This window comes from Triplophysa dalaica, chromosome 6, assembly GCF_015846415.1.
Source record: "Triplophysa dalaica isolate WHDGS20190420 chromosome 6, ASM1584641v1, whole genome shotgun sequence".
In the NCBI taxonomy this organism is placed as follows: Eukaryota; Metazoa; Chordata; class Actinopteri; order Cypriniformes; family Nemacheilidae; genus Triplophysa; species Triplophysa dalaica.
In genome coordinates this window covers 20,614,451-20,630,024 of record NC_079547.1, presented here as the reverse complement: position 1 = coordinate 20,630,024, position 15,574 = coordinate 20,614,451, and the positions used below count along the sequence as shown (strand labels likewise).

The window sequence follows — 15,574 nt, the reverse complement described above, 5'->3', positions numbered from 1 at the left end:
GTTAAAATGAAAGTTATTACCCTTGTGAATTACTTTTCCAACCGTCAGTTCTGCATTGTGTACCTCCTGTTATTTATTCTAAAGTTTAAATGGTTTTTCAAACCCATAACATTATTAACGACTGGCTTACCGCACAATTTCTAAACCGCTTGCTTAAATAAAATGTGCCTGTTGTCCCAATTGCCGCATTCATCACCTGTTTATGAGTATCAAAGCCATATTGTCCATTCCAAAAGCAGTCCTTAGTAAGAAAATAAATTGTCGGATGTTATTACGCTTAGCGAGTTGCGTTTTCACATGGTTTAACATCACAAGCTCGCCTTCCGTCATGGCATGTGACGGTCCCCCTCGTTTTTGCACGCACCGCACAATTTGGATGACAGTAGTAGCTGGCAGTAGAATAACCAAATTATTTAGTCATGGGTTTTAAACGGGCACGACGGCAAATGGATGTCAAATAAATGATGCAATTTATTCCCCCTTTTCTCCTCCTCGCCAGGCGGGTTGCCACGGGACTTCTGCCAGCCTTAAATAAGTGTTACCCAGATGGCACTCGCACGACGCCCACTTGGTTACAGAATTGTTCCGCGGGAATTACTCGGCTTGCCACAACAAGCAATAGGTCAATTGAGCAGCGAGCGCCTGTTGCTGACCCGTTTCGCATATGCAAATCTGCTAATGTTGTGTCATTTCGGTAAATTTCAGGGGAAGGCGAGCTCTCGGGGGTTCCTAAATGAATTGGAAGGGAGCCCAGTTAATGAGGGCGGAGGGGTGAGAGGTAAAAAGAGGGGACGCTCACTTCCTTTTTGCGAGTACGGAGCATCACTTTCAAGCGTCTGGGCTTCGTGGACGCTGCGGTAAAGGGAAATGTCTGTAGTGGGGCTTCGGTTGTAACGGGATAGTCCGGTGGGCACTAGGATAAGTGATTTTTCCCTCTCTCACTCCCTTTATCACCTTTTAAACACGGTTTTATTTTTAGGAGGTGTGGAAGACGATGCCATGCCGTTTTATCTTTTTTTAATCCCACAAGATCTCTGCATCCCCTTACAGCATCTATTTATTCTTTTCTGGCTGTTTTTCATTTCCTCTCTTTCTGTTTTCTTCTGGTCTGAGCATCTGCCGTTTTCTCACTTTCACCTTCTAATACACCCCCCCACCACCCATTTTCCTTCCTGCCATACTTTTACACCAGACTACATTGGCTGTAAGTGGTGTCATGAATCACATCATCAATTGCTGTGCTTTTATTGGTTTATAGACTGCTGTCGTAGGAGCAGACACACTTTAAAACATAACGAAATTGCAAAAGCAGTTTATTGGTCATATGTATACATGTCACATTAAGTAAACCAAAAAAACATGACATCTCAACAAATTTTAATTTTAAAATAATTAACAATTCACAAACTTTGTCGCAGAATTCAATAAAGCGCAGTCAGTTTATGTGAACTGTATCCCTAGCAGTTGATGCTGCCGACAGCAGAGACAGGACAATGTGAAGATAACTTTCTGCTGTCAGGAGTTCAGTAAACAATCCATTGCCCTGAAACCTTCCGAAAAATAGCTCGGCTTACAACAACTACAAATAGAATTAGGTTTAGAATTTTGTAAGTTTAACAAAACAACAAAAATCTTCCCATAAGAAGCTTAATGTCACTTTCCTACTGGCAGCCTGTTATGTTGGTGTATGATGTAGAACAAACTGAATGATTGCCATCCATCAGAAATCCATTTGGATAGGCAAGCAAAGCTTATTCATGTTTCACATTTCATACACAAAGTTAATTCAAAGTGCTTTACATAAAAAGTAACTCTCTAGATGCAGTGCTAACCATGACCAAATGTGAAAGAGGTGAATAGACAGACAGTGAAGAGGCAATAGACAGTCACGTTTGAAGATAATGTATGTATGTAGTTCATGTCCCCATCATGTGTTTTCTGTGAAAGAGGAACCAAATTTATTGAATCATTAATGGTGTTTGTTATTAAAGAGAAAGTTTACTCAAAAAGAACAATTCTGTCATTTATTTACCCTCATATCATTCAAAACCTTTACAGTTTTAGACACAAAAGAAGATATTTTGAGAAATGTCTCAATGGTTTTGTGTTCATACAATGAATTTGAATGTTGCCAGCATTGTTTGATTACCAATGTTCTTTTAAGTATCTTCTTTTTTGTTCTTTAGAAGAAAGTATGTCTTTGTAATAGTATGGGGGTGTATAAATGATGAAAGACCATTTTTAAAGGAACTCACCCTTCAATATTGTTCATTCCTATTTGTATTGTAACCCTTTATGGTTATATCGAAGGAGGGGATCATATCTAGGACCAGTATATCATTTTTTCTGTGGGAAGAACACCACCTTGTAACCATGCTGACTGCTGAGGGCCCTAGCGATTCCATAGAAACAGACTTAACCAAGAGTTTTGTATGCACACTTGAGTATTTTCTTCAGACAAAGTACATACTCACTTTACTAGCTACACGCAAGTCTACTTAATCTAAGAGTTTCTTTGTTGAGATGCTCTACAAGCATTGATGTTGTAATTGACTTGTACCGGAAAAAGAGAAATTGTAGCATAGTGGTGTTAGGTCTGAATAGATCCATAAAATACACGTCTTTTTAATCCCCTTTTCGGATTTGTAACCCGTCACTCTGCATTTGATTTTGCGATCACTTTATTGTAAGATTCCACATGTCAAGCCAAATATTTCGTCATCCAGGAACCATAGCGGTCTTTTTACAGGCAGTTAAAATGATTGTTTTAACACCATACAAATAACGGCAATAATTGGATGCGCGTATAACCTCAATCATGAAAATGTAAATGCCGCATTACCTCTTTATGAATTTAATTATATCACAGCTTGTAATCAACCATAAACCCAAACAAAACAATCGCAACAGATATTAACAAGCTCAGCATGATAAGGTAACAATCTTCTAAACTGATGTGTAATCTCCATACGCAGCCCCCCTTCACCTCGTATTTGCTCTTGTGCGATCTCTTTGAGAGCGTAAGATCTCTCTAATGTTTCTCTTCTTACTGCCCAGAGAATAACCTCTCGATCACACCGCCGGCGTTCCTTTTTAAAAGCACAAAGAAAGATGAATTTGAGCCATAACGGCCCGTATCACAAGGCCTTTTTATCCTAAATGGTCCTTAGAATTGTTATCTATAGGGATGGCGCATTCCCAGCACTGTCATGTTCAATCAAGTGTCCACTTAGCCGCGGCATGGAGTAATTGTCCCCAAGTGAGCCACACACTGACCTGTTAATGTCTGCGTTGACCCGCTAACCTTGTCAGAACGTCTAAGAGAAGAGCTCTAAATCATTCCGATCTCCTCCGGCTCTTTTTGAGCCGCAGGGTCAATAGGGAGACCGCGGCGGGCGGACCACTCCCTTAAATTGTCCCGTCTTGGGCAGGTCATTGAGGGGAGTCTTGAAGATGGGGTTCAAATTGGATAGAGATCCACACTTTTTGATTGTGCACCATGAGTGAAGTGGCAGAAGTCAGAGAGTATTTACTGAAAGCAGAATACCGTTAAAAAAGAGATATGTAGAGTTTCTGAAGTTGGAGATTTGTGCTGCTTTGTGTAAAACGTGCTGCCATGTTGTCAAATGCAATTGGTGTTATGCATTGCTATATAGTTGCTAAATCGTTGCTAATTTGCTCAAGTCAAAAGAGCTTTCAAATCTCATAGCTTGGTATATTTAGTTATATTTTTGGTTACTCTTTCAATTTAAAGTGATACTTCAACCATAAATTAAAATTCGGTCATTATCTACTCATCTTCTTGTCATTTCAAACCTGTAAGACTTCTTTCTTCCGTAGAAGACATTTTGAAGAAATTTGGCACAGGACCCCTTTCACTTCTATTGTATGGACATAAAACCAATGCAAGTGGATGGGGTCCAGTTAAAATAGTGTCCTGTCAAAATCATGTAGCATTATTTGGTTTTAGTTGCCCTGATAGTTTTCCTCTTTTTTTGATCGTGTGTCTCTATGTGATGGATGGGTTGACTACATCTCTGAGATACAGCAAACACAAAACAACAAGTATGCGATGTTTCTTCACACACTCTTTGCAGTTGTGGGAAGCTTGACACACAAATAAGTGGCAATTATCAAAGTAGTCTAAAGTGGCTGGTAACTGGCTTTTCTCAGAGACTGACAGGGATTTCAATTCGTGTGAAATGCTTTGATTAAAACCACATGTTGTGGATGCCGAGGGGTGTTGCATTGAACAGCTGCTGTGTACAAAGCCACCAAAATGAACTTGTTGGATGTGTGTGCGTCCAGAGGGTAGGTTTTTCGTAGGAGTTGCTTGTTTAGAGCTCAGGAAATGTTTAAAAGGGATACTCCACCATAAATGACCCCCCCAGTTGTTCTAAATCTGTATAAATTTCTTTGTTGGGTTGAACCCAATGAAAGATATTTGGAAAAATGTTAGTAACTAAAAGTTCTTGACCATCATTATCTACCATAGTAAAAAAAGTGCCCCAGAACTGTTTGCTTTCCTTAATTCTTCAAGATTTCAAATTTTGTGTTCAACAGAATTTCTTCTACTATGGCAGTCAATGGTGCCTAAGAACTGTCATTCGCTAACATTCTTCCAAATATCTTTCTTTTTGTTCAACCAAAAAATAGATTTATACAGGTTTAGAACAAGGTGTGTAAATCATACATTAGAATGGTCATGTTTGGGTGGAGTATCCCTTTAAGCATCAAGTTAGTCTGAGGTGTGTCTCCAAATATTCCTTTTGAAAAACAAAAACAAAATAATGAGATAGTTGTTGGTGTAAAGAATTGGAAGAAAAGAAGAAGAAAAAGGTGGCATTTGAACTGTTGTAAACAAATCAGATTGTTTAAAAAAAAAGCAGCAATAAGGTCTATCCCAACCCCAGCCCTACAACTAGTACAACCAATTTGCAATGGTTTTAACAAACTTTTGAATGAGAGCATGTAAGTTCACAAGAATGAGCCACTATAATTCACTAAAATGTAAAATACTCACAATTTGTTTTGAGACTGTGTGTTGAACAAGCCTCATTAAAGGGGTAGTTCACCCAAAAATACAAATTCTTTCAACATTTAATCTCCCTTGAGTAGTTCCAAATCTGCTTGAAACTCTTTGTTCTGACGAACATATAGAAAGATATTTGGAAGAATGCTCAAAAAAGCCAAATAGCTTACTAGTCGATACTTAAAATTTAAAGTTGAGCACATCCATACTTGAAATAGTAATCTATACCTGTAGTTATTTCCTATTGTCCCTTTTAAACTTGTATTTTTGTCCACACTGCTGGGTAAGGCCAGAGTCATAAATCGCAGCAAAGGGGTTGAGGGCTCTTTTGGGACTGGTGTATTTTGTACAGAAATGACAGGAACGCGGCAGGCTAATCAGAGCGGCTCTTATCAGAAGCTGCTGAGCGGAGGAATGCGACTGGCTAACGGGGTTAGCGCTAGTTGAATTCCACACATATGAATTACATTGAGATGAGCTACGAGGCTTGAGTTTTTGGCCTGATATGGACAGATTGTGAATATTTGTTCTTTGAGTGTGCCTGTGAGTTTTCATCATTGAAATGGCAATGTTTTATTTTTAAATCAGAGAATCGTTCATTTTAACAAAGCAACAAGAAGATTCAAAATGTTTAATGCATTACAAAAATTGCTGTATTTCAGCAATTGAATAAGAATTCTTATTTATTAGTCTTTAGCTAACTGAATGTTGATACATATTTTTTTATATATTAGTTCATTTTATTTAGCTAAAAAAATAATGTTTTAAATATAGAGCAAATATTCAATACACGGTCATTTTATATAAATATATATTTTAAAGGTGTCATATGACACGGCTAAAACGAATATTATCTTTTGTGTGATATGTGCTATGGTGTACTATGATTGGCCAGTTAACCAGTGCGAATACTGCAAGCGTGTGACAGAAATGTAACGCCTCTTACCATATTCGGAACATTAGGTTCCAAAGCAATTGATCTGACAGGTACGCCCACCTTACTTGCGTGAACATTTGGGCAATCTTAGTCAAATCATACCACAAACTGACGTAGATTTGTGGGGTGGTGGTTCCACGAGGCGTTTTAGGCAGGTCTAGGTGAGCATTCGCTTTTAGATAGAATGCATCTTTTGTTCCGACACTTTAATTTTTGCAATTTTACATGTCTAATACATAGATTGACAACTTATAGCACACCTAAGACACTGAAAAACACGTATTCGTGCCATATGATCCCTTTAAACATTGAATTGTCAATGCATATAGCTACATCACTATTTGCTTTCAAGCTCAAATTACTACATAGCTGCATTAGATGACAGGAACTCCTCGTTTATTTCTTATCTGTTTCTCACCTTCTACTCTCTCTCGTTTTCCCTCCTTTATCTACATCTCACTAAACGCTGACCACTACAAAGAGCCTTTTACTATGCAGATCACCTTTGCTGATGGACTTCGCTGATTGGTCAGAGTAACGTGTCGCTGACTTACGGGATCTGACAAAACGTTCTGGAGAATTCTGTCAAGTGTCAGTGTGGCCGCAGCAGTTACCCAAATGACTTGTCTACCGAGTCACTACCATTCATCACAACAGAGCAGCAGATTTATGCTGATTATAAGACGGCGCGTGTAAATATCATAAGCGTCATGAACGCTTGCTGTTAAAAATCTGAAAATGTATTAAGATGCATTTAGGTCAGTCCTGGAATTAATTTGTCACCAAATTAAGCATCTGTGGTCGGATTTCATCACGTTTCGCATGTTTCTTTCTCATTTGAGTCATCATCCAGGTTTATGTGGGTTGAGTGAATTTAAGGGACTTCCCCCACCTTACGGAATGGTATCAATTCCTGTTTGTAATTTTGCTGATGTTAATATGCATTCGTATACTTTAGTCATTTTTTGCCTTTTCTGTGTTTTATTTCAGATTGAACTGGCCGCGTCCAATGGTTCCGCCTCTTCTTTGCCTTTGCTGAATTCTGATTGGAACAATGGCATGTCAACCTCGTCAAAACAAGTGACTGGTATGTTATCTTTAGAGTTTGTACAGATAAATGTGTTAAAATATAAGTGGTAATAGTAAAGACTCATAGTGTCTTTTTGATTTCCCAGTGGAAGAATTTATTGCTCAAAAGTTGCTCTCTTATGTTTCAGGACTGAGATTTTATTTAAGAAAATGTCTTAGATTCACTGGAGAAATAAAAAATAGAAAGAAGGAGATTTGATTTGATGACATGCTTTTGAAGCTTTTGTGGACAGTGAAGTATATATATATATTAGTGGTGGGCCGTTAACGGCGTTAACATGCTGCGTTTACGTGAGACTCTTATAGCGCGATAAAAAAAATGTCGCCGTTAATCTATTCTCAAAGTTGGTTTCTGGAGCTGGGTCTATACTACACAAGATAAGATGACTTTCACCTTGATATTTTAGCGCTTATGTATACCTAGCTGAATTGCACTGTACCGGGCGAGAATGCGATTTTTCAACTCTCGTGATTCGCGCAATTCGCATCATTCGCGCCGCCTCATCATCTCATGACCAGGGCTTCATTCGCGCGATCCGCACCGCAAGTAGGTCTATGTCATTAGGTCATTGATTTAACGTGTATATCACTCGCGCTTGACGCGCCATTCGCGTTTGGTCTGAACATAACATAACGTTAGTGTGAAATTACCACATCAAACGTGACGTGCTAACATGGATGCAGCTCTGAAGCCGCCGGGTTGGCTTCAGGGAAAATTTATTTTTAAGAAGCTTCCCAATAGAAACATTGACAAGACTAAGGTTGTTTGCACCTTGTGCAATGTGGAATTGGTTTAAAAAAAAACTCTCTCTCTAACAGGTAGTGGTCTAGCTTTAGTTGAAACCAGTAACTTTGTATTGAGATCTAATGTATTATGGCTCCTGTATGACATATCGCTTGTTGCTCCCTAACTCTTTGTAAGTTGCTTTGGATAGAAGCGTCTGCTAAATGACTAAATGTAAATATACTGTAGGAGCTCTTCCAGTCTCAAGTACCACCTAAACGCAAATCATCCCTTAGCTAATGCGGAAGTAAACACAAGGACATTTTATTGAACATAATTTATTTTCATCACCAATTATCATAGTAGAACAGCTTTCTCAAGCAGTTTGTGATGCATTTTGGAAACAGGAGATAAGCCCCTGGTCTAATGCGCCACCTGGCTTGAGACACCCGTTCTCAAAGACTTACTTTAAGTCATTATTTGGGTAGCACACATATTCTGAATGCCTTTGGCAGAATTCAAATGAGCCATTTTAATCTAGATTAATTCCAAGATTAATCTAGATTAAAAAAAAATCTATGCCCACCACTAATATACATATATATCAATTTATAATTGCTATTTTGGGAGAACAATTGAGAGATTAGTTAATGGTTTCATAAAAAATCTCTAATTTGTCATGTGTACTTTAGATTTTTCTACTAAAACATAAATATTCCATACAATTCTTTTAAATTCACTTACTAGAGATTATTTAGTCGTTTGATGTCTTACTGAAATGTTTGTATTGCGTTTACACACCTTGTTGTCGTGACAAATCTGAGCAGTGTTTGAAATAAAAAGACACATTAGGGGCTTTTTCTCATGAGAAGAAAGATGTTTAAGCAAAAGTCTACATCTGCTCTAGGTTTAATATCACTGCTATCCATGAGATGCAATTGAGACATTAAAGAGATCTCATTTGTGTATATGAAGACTCTAAATCGTCTAAATGTTCTGCTACAGTACATTAGAAATAAATCTTTTGTCTGTGTCTCTTCTCTTCACACTTAGCGGTTAGCTCTGCCCATTTGCCTTTGACCCAGTTTTCGTGTCACTGTCCCTTCGCACTTATGTTTCGTCGTCAGTCACCAGTCTTCCTGTCGCGATTGACAGAATGCTTCTCTGCGCCGTGGTCCTGGCACGAGGCCAGTTCCTGCCTTTGGCCCCGATCAGAAACGAGAGTGACATTTGTGCCGATGTAATGGAATACCCCCGCAATTAAATCCCGACCACAAAGTTGCTTCTTTCCGTGGTCTAGTATCCCTCCCCTCCTAATCCACAGGAGGGAAAGCCAGGATGATGAGAGTGTCTCAGCACGCCACCCCTCTCTCCCACTCGCCACGTCACTTTTTGTTTTTAGCCGCTCGGCATAAATATCTCTCCGCCTGGCAATTAATTACCACAAATGTCAATTAACCCCCTCGTTCCGAAAAACAATATTGCGGGAGAATTAAATTTCAATTATAAAAATTACGTTGGAAGGCGGCGACGTTAAATTGCTTTAATGAATTGTGCTGAAGGTGACAGTTGTTATTTTGCGGCCCGTCGTTGCGGGAGACCCTCCGCCAGCTTTGATATAATGTGAAGTGGAGGATGAACAGAAGAACTAGAAGGTTAGAAGGAGGAGAGGGATGAAGCGAGCATTTGGAGGGAAGGAGAGGACGTATTTCCTGCATTGGCAGTGTAGCTGCTGTACGTAATGCCTCATTTGTGGGATACAGCAGGCAATGGCGCGAATCATTGTTCTGTGCCAATGAGAGAAAGCACTTAGGGGTCTCTCTCTATCTCTCATTTTATTTCTTTCTCTCATCCATTTTCGACTCATAGAACTGCTGATGGTGCATTTGCCCATTGGATGTGCCTGAGGACTGTTTCTGCCTATAGGAAAGAAAAGTAACAAATAAGATCTGCTTGTTATCTTAATTGTTTATTGGAGATGGTAATGAAATATAATGAAGATCAAATAGAGACCTTTTTGTAAAACAGAAAAAAACACTTATAAACATAAAAATCTCAGTTGTGTCTTCTAATAGTTTAAAAAAGTCACAGGTATCTTTCAGGATCAAGTGATTTTATTTTTTGACCTTCCAATGCATCCAATTTTTGTGTATTTTAGGACAAATTAATTGATACTTAAATTAAACATGACCCAATTTGCCCTTTTAACTATTTAGCATAGAAACCAAGTGCCAATTTAGGAAAAACATTCAAACCACTTTAGCATCTTGATGGATTTAGTGCATTTATAAGCACTGCTTATCTTTTTCATCTAAAATTCCAGTTTTAGAGCAAACTTTATATGCTTTTTAATAAGAAGCTGTATTCATGTTTTTTTTGAGATCTCTAATTTCCCTGATATAATTCATATGTATGTCTATGAATACATACTGTATATATAGCAAGAAATGAGTAACAGCTCACAAAACGGAGAGGTTACCCAACCGTTTTTTCTTTCAGAGTTGAAGGTTAATTTAAAGCAACAATAAAACGGATGTTACTATTTCCTCATCATCCTTGGAGGGCAATAAAGTTTAGACGGCCTTAGCACACCCCTGCTCTTGAGTTGGACCATCCCATGACATCATCATACACTGTCCACATCAGGGATTAACATCTCTCATTGCAGATTGTGATTTTGCTTGTTCGTCTGATTGTAAAGTGATAGAGGAAGTATTTTCAGCCTTTGACGCTCATTAGCAGCAACTTTTGTTGAAGAAAAGGAGAATCTCTTTAAAATCTCAGGTGTTTGTTCTAAAGGGCAATAAGAATAAATTGAGGTCAAACTGAGACTTTTGATAAGCCTCTATACTTCTCAGACTTTTGTTCTAAGAAACACTCATGAAATATTAGATGAGACATGTATGATATTAAAAATAGATTTAAGCGCTGTTATCTCAGGAAAAAGAGCACAGTTTGAGTTTTCAAAGTCACAAAAGTCTGAAATTTCAATATGATTTTTTTCCTTTTCATCAAACCTTTCCAAATGATCTAAGCCATGTCATCTACAATAATTTTACAGCTCTATACAGTTATGGAACTTCAACAATTTGTTGTCTCATTTGTTTCAATTTTTATTTCTCTTAAAAAAAGGTGATGCTTAAGGGAGTTATTCTACAGTAGGTTACATTTCATTTAAGTCTCTTAATTTATAAAAGAGCAACTAGTGAGAAATAAAATCTTCATTTGGGTAAATTTCATTCGAAATCTAGAAAGAAAAAATATTGGTATGTGTGAATATATGTGTGTTTGTGAATTAAATGATGCTCATTGACCTTTTTCTAGTAGACAACAATCATTCAAAACATCAACAATCATTTATCAGTCATTCAAAGCCTATTTACAGAAAAGTGAAATGAGATGATAAAGCATAATATGTGACCGTATAAGGGGACAAGAACAGCCAGGAAGAAAATAGATTCCTAATTTATACACAAGGAAAGATGTTTTTAAAAATACGGTGGGCTAATCCTATGTTGAGACCCCTTGCATTAGCCTACGGTGTGTGTTACAAAGAGGCAATTAAGACAGGATACTGATCTAATGAGCGTGTGTGTATGCGTGTGTGCACTTGTGAAGTGGGCCGTATGTTAAGTCACTGCTAAATGAGTGTTGAGTTTCAACCGCCCGGTCAGAGGGCTGCAGGCCCAAAGTAAACGTGTCTTCAACCCTGTGAATGACATTCAATGAGCAGATGCATGGAATAGAGGAAATATTACACAGTACTTCCATTACCATGCCTGTCGGGGTGGTCTCCGAGTGTGTGAGGGGGTTTTAATTGTACTCCCTTTAGCGCCCAGCCACAAATAAGCAAGCGGCCAAAACGCTATTTTTCAGACAGAGGGACAATGGTAAAATTATAACAATTAGCTTTATGTATATGTCAGATGTATCCCAGAGGACAAATTTATAGTTCGAAGATTGTTGGATTGTAGCACCGGAAACCTAACTGAGTTCCCTATTTAAATTTTAGCTAGTTCTCCCGAAGTTCCTTTGGATGAAAAGTAGACACAAATAGGAGCACATGCTATAAGAGATTATAAAAATGTAGTGAATTGCAAAGTTTATATAATTTGATGCTGAGAGAGGAAATGGTGGCAAAAACGTTGTTCCATTTATCTCTTTGCTGAATATAATATGAAAATAAAATATCATGTGATATAACAATATAATATATATTATACAAATATATAGCAACAGAACAAAATAAGAGACCATTCCAAAAATTAATTGAATCTAGATGAATTGTGGCCATTTCACTTCAGTATCGGTTGTATTTCAACAAAATCAAACCACAGGAGTGACAAAGTTTTTTACTGTTTTTTACTGTTATTCATTTATTCACTGTTGTATAGCTTAAAGTGAACATAAGAACCTGTTCTCCGGTCTTCATTTCTGCCAATAAATGCAAGTAAAAACAATATATTTTTTGAGATTCGGCAGAAATATTGTTAGTAGTTCACAGAATGAAACAAAAATGACCATTTTACTTCAACACATACCTATGAATATAAAAAAATTAGATTTTTGCTATCTCATTTTTTTTCTGCAGCTGTTTATAAAATTGAAGTAATAAAACAGGAAAACGTTTTGATTTTGGTGCCTAATTTAGTGGACGGAATATTCACTTTCTTATTAACTGTCCCCTTTCCGCCTTCAAGTTACAAAAGCTTTCAGTTAAACCTAGCTTCCTAACTTCCTGTATGGTTGGGCGGCCGGCCGGCGGTGGGCCGATGTCGTAACGACGAGAATCAGGAAAAGATCACAAGTCCAGGATGGAGTCCCAGGCAGCTGACCGTGTGTGTGTGTGTGTAGGAAACTACAGAGCAACTTGCAGCGAGCGGCAAATTAACGCCCAGATCTCCTATCTCTCCACTCCTCCTTTACTTTCCTGTTTGGACTCGAAGGTGATTGGAGGAACAGGCAGTGACAGTTGGCGGAAGTAGAGAGAGAGAGAGAGAGAGAGAGAGAGAGCGAACAAGAAAGAAAGTATTTATTTACAGTGAGGCAAAGGTGATGCTTGCTAAAGATGCGGTTTCACACAGGAAATGCCCCCCCCCATCTCCCTAGTTTGGCCAGATAAGTGCAGGTTGGAGATCAGGGTGGTGGCCTGTATTGTGGAACCGGTCTGGACTCTGGGCCGGTCGCACCAGCACTCCCTCATCACTGTTTCCTGTCTGGGCACGGAGAGATGAGAGCAGGTTAGCGCAGGTCACTGGGAAAATGTGCGAAGGGGAGGGACAGCGGAGGGCGTGTGAACGCAATGGGTTTTAATTGTCAGAGATATGTAGAAAGGTCGTGTGTTGGGTACCATCATCACAACGAACCGGGTGCCACCCCCTAATGACACATTCTCTCCTATGTGGCACTGAATCATACATTTAACACGTGCCGCCCATTGTCGATAGAGGTGGAGGTACTCAGCTAACTCTTAAAGCCATCAACAAGCCGATACGCATCAAAAACACCCTTTATTCATGAGACTTCCTTTTCTTCAAGCTTGTGTTTATAGGACCTCAGTTCCCACAAATCGTTTTCACTTAAGGTGCTGTAAATGACGTTAGCCGGAAGGTCCTTCAGACTTTACTATATTAGAAATAAGCCCCACCCTCCAAAAGATAAGCGTGAGAATATCAACTCCTATTTTAAAAAGGAGAAGTATAATTAAAACTCCCAAAGCGGATTTATTTACACTGATGTTGTATAACATTTATGTATTACAGATATACTATGACATTATAAAAAAAAGTGATACTTTCAGCTTCTTGCATTCTGCTTAACATTAAAAATAAAGTAAAGCGAATTGTAAAGTGTAACCAGTGATAAATACGAGCGCTGGGAAATCTGTCCATGAGAAAGAAACAAACACAATGCGAGTGACTTAGACAGCTCCTGTTCTTTGACATTAAAATCCTCCATCTATTCATATAAGGTTAATGGCTTTAATGAGGCCTAAAAACGCAATGAGACAACCGATCTACTTTTTATTCACGGATCGCTTGTCTAAATAGGGGAAGTGGCGCACTGACCGTTTAGCCTCGCGCTAATGATGAACACTGGAAACTTTCAGGGCGGAGAGAGCCAACTTAGTGTTGTGTGATTGATGGGTGGTGTTCAATAGATTGAATAGTACTTTTTTATTGTAGGCATTAAATGTTTGGTTATAAGATTAAATAAAATCATTGTAGCGGATTGTGTTGAGCAGTTTGGTGTGGAGAGACTAAACGCAACAAGAAAACATGTCCAGTTATAGTTATATATTGTATGAATATTATAGCCTATTACATATATGTGTAAATCTAAATAAATATACAACATTTTATTCAAATCTAAATAAAAATAATATTTTAGCATTTGTTATTATAACAATACGACGAGATGTCAAGCATGACATTATTTTTAAATTCTTTTTTGCAAAGGATGTTGATGGGCACAAAACAATAAAGGGATGTATAAACACACAAATATTAAATACATTTATTATTAATAAAGTTAATTTAGTTAAGTAGCCAGTTTGTTTTATTTACGGTTGGTTGTTTACGGATGTCAAGCTACTTTTTCATCCTATTTGGCATTCATATTAATTCATAGTTTTTTCCTTTCTGGCTCTATCAGGGAACTGTTAGCAAAGCAATTCATATTTTCTTACGTTTTGTAGTTAATATTTTTTTCACTTTTATTGTTAAATGTTTATTGTGAACAGTTCACCCAAAAAGGAAAATTCTGTCTTCATTTAATCACCCACAAGCTGTTCCTGGTCTAAATAAATTTCTTTGTTCTGATGAACACAGAGCAAGATATTTGGGAGAATGCTTGTAACCGAACAGTTCTTGGCCACCATTGACATCCTTAGTAGAAAACTTCAACTTGTTCTGTTGAAGACAAAAGAAGATAATTTGAAGAATGAAAGCAAAGAGTTCTGGGGCACTTTTGACTATCATTGTAATTTTCCTACTATAGTTGATGGCTACTAGCATTCTCTGTGTTCATCAGAAGAATAAAATTATACAGATTTTGAACAAAAACATTTTTATTTTTGTGTGAACTGTTCCTTTAATTATTTCTTATTTATACTGCAGATTGTCTTTTGCTTTGTGATTATTCTTATCATTCATCTTGTTTTGTCCTTTACTGTCTATTGTTTTATATCTTACAGTCTTTGTACTGCATCGTTTATGCATTCTATCTAGTATTTTTATAAGGAACAGGCAAATTAAGAGATTTTTGTTCTTCCTAAGTAGCAACCAATTGGGATCAAATTGAGTCAATAAAGATCTTTAACTTACAAAAGATACTAAAGACTAAATATTCATGTGTACCCTCATGTGCTCAAACTAGTTTTCCCCACACGAGCACCACAGATTACTAAGTAAGAGTGCCGCTATAACCGCTAAACCACAGGTCCAGTACAAGTTCATACCATCAACGTGTTCCTGTCCGTCCCCTCAAGTGCAAAAACATGATTGTGTCCATTAAAGCCGTCTCTCAGAACGCCAGTGTAGACTTGGCCAGGGGGGACAGCAGCAGTGAATCTGTGAAAGCAAATCTAAACCTGACAAACACAGGCAGAGAGACACAAACAAACAACAGGCTTGTTTGTCTCCCGGCTGGGTTACAGAAATGCTCACACGCACAATCGTACACCCACACATACACGCAACACTACAGCTTATCCTTCCTGAGCACAGTTCTAACAGTTCTGTCTTGTGGCTCCTTAGTTTCGATTCTAGTAAACACAACTCTTGTCCCCGTG

At 38.0% G+C, this 15,574-nt stretch overlaps 1 protein-coding gene across 6 annotated transcripts in view; it reads left to right on the top strand.

The window, feature by feature from the left end:
• foxp1b (forkhead box P1b) overlaps window positions 1–15,574 on the top strand; it is a 158,560-nt gene that overhangs the window by 7,018 nt on the left and 135,968 nt on the right. For all 6 annotated transcript variants that reach the window (XM_056751471.1, XM_056751470.1, XM_056751472.1 and 3 more), the window contains exon 3: window positions 6,960–7,056. The gene's annotated coding sequence lies outside the window, so the exon portion shown is untranslated. The remainder of the gene's footprint in view (window positions 1–6,959; window positions 7,057–15,574) is intronic.